This window comes from Cynara cardunculus (genome assembly GCF_001531365.2).
Source record: "Cynara cardunculus var. scolymus isolate 2C chromosome LG 2, CcrdV1, whole genome shotgun sequence".
Lineage (NCBI taxonomy): Eukaryota > Viridiplantae > Streptophyta > Magnoliopsida > Asterales > Asteraceae > Cynara > Cynara cardunculus.
The window spans coordinates 30723671-30725732 of record NC_037529.1 but is presented as its reverse complement, the minus strand read 5'-3'; positions in this window follow the sequence as shown (position 1 = coordinate 30725732).

Below are 2062 nucleotides of genomic sequence, written 5' to 3'. Positions count from 1 at the left end.
ATCGATTCTGACTTCGATGAACTTGCAATTTTACTTGGGTTGTTCATCGATTCATCAACTGATGGTTCCTCATTTGGATTCTCTTTTTCATCAACAGTACTTGCTGATGGAGAGGAATTGACAATCAGAGATTCTGGTTTAACCATAGGATTTCCATCGGTTTCTGATTGAGAGGTGTCATTTCTTCCAATAGAATTCTTACTCGTATTGTTCTCGTCTACCACATTTTCAAAGTTCTGTCTTGAAACGACAGTTTTTCTATTGACTTTAACTCTTTTAAAATTTGCTTTTGGTTTTGAAGTAAAGTCGGGTTTTGGAGTAAAGTCGGGTTTTTGAATGCATCCAAGTTTGAAAGTGGATTCAAGGGTAGACTTCTTTGATTCGATAAAAGAGTCCAATTCATTGAATCCTATCCCTTGAGTGTCCGTTTGACCATTTAATTTTTCATAAACGTCTTGGGCATCTTTATACTTCTTCATCAGAAGTTCATTGGTTTGAAGCTTCTGGTGAAGTATTTCCCGTTCCTTTTGAAAGAAATCTTTAAGAGCTACTGAATTTAGTCTCTCTGCCTCGGATTCCTTTAAGGCCTTTGTTTTCTTTTCTAGGTCCTTAGTTATTCGTTTGTTTAATTCCAGAAGTTTATCTTCCTCTGATTTCTTAAGAGTGCTTATGCGAGTCTTTTCCCTTGCAAGTTCAACTTTTTCTTTGGTTAGAAGGTCAGTTTCTTTTTTGTAGAAACTTGCTTCTTTTTCCGCTTTTAATCTTTCAGATTTTTCAAAGTTCAAATTTTCTTTTAATTTAAGGAAATCCTCTGAAAGTTTTATTACCTTTAACTCTAGCTCCGATGGGGCAGAGTTGGTTTCATTGGAAGTAGACTCACATACCTGGTCATCAGAGTTGTAGGCGGATTCTGCGTTGGACGTGGCCATTAGACATATGAGTGTTTTGTCTTCATCGTCTGATGAAGAATCGAACACCCAAATTTTTTTTTTCCAGCCATCAGGCTTCGCTCTCTGGAATTATATTTGTATTTGTTCTTGTAATAATCAGTATCCTTTACCAATCGTCCTCGGCATTCTTTGGAGAAATGACCGAGTTTTCCGCACCTGAAGCATCGGAGGTCATTTTTCCTTCCATCCTTGTCTTCTTTCCTCTCGTCTCTTTTGTCTTCTCTTCCTTCTTCTCTTTCTTCTCTCCCATCTCTTCTGTCTTCCCTCTTCCCTCTGATGAAATTTGGATGGCTTCCACTCATACGATGACTGGTACCTTTCCCTCTTGAACTCTTTTCGTTCATAGGGTTTCTTGATGAACTTTTTCTGGAACTGCTTTGTGATCAAGGCCAAAGATTTGGCAAAAGCTTTAATTTCATCATCTGATTCAGAAGTTTCTTCTTCAGATTCTGATTCTACCACCAATGCTTTTTTGCCTTTCTTTTTATGTTCTTTGGTAGAGGTCCTTGATTTTTCCTTTTCATCGGCAGCAAGGGCTAGAGGTCCACCAATGGAAACCTTCTTTTTCATTATGTCATTCTCTTGTGCTGCAAGCGTTCCATACAGATCATGAAGTGACTAGCTGTCTAGGTCATGGTTTGGTTGAAGGGACATAGACAACTGAGTCCATTCATCGCCCAGACTTTTTAGGAATAAAATGTTGTTTTCTTCCTTAGATCTGGAGATATCGTTTCGACAATATTGATTGATCAATGTGTTAAAACGATCACATGTCTTATGTATTGGTTCATCAGGAAGGGCCTTGAAATTAGTATATTCGTTGAGACATTGTGCTCTACGATTTTTCCTCATTTTTGCTCCTCCTTCCAGTTGGCTTGCCAGTTCATCCCATAGTTCCTTGGCTGTGGAACATGCGTCAAGGGATTGGAAGATTTCATTGGGTATGGCCATGATTATTAATCGTTTGGCCTTCTTTTCTGTTTCTACTCTTTCCATGTCGTCTTCATCCCAATTCTTCTCATCCTTGGGCATATAGTAGGCAAGAATTTCAGCCGTGGTGTTTGTTCCTGGAACTCTTGGGACAAGAGTTTGTGGAATGTAAGGACCCTCCA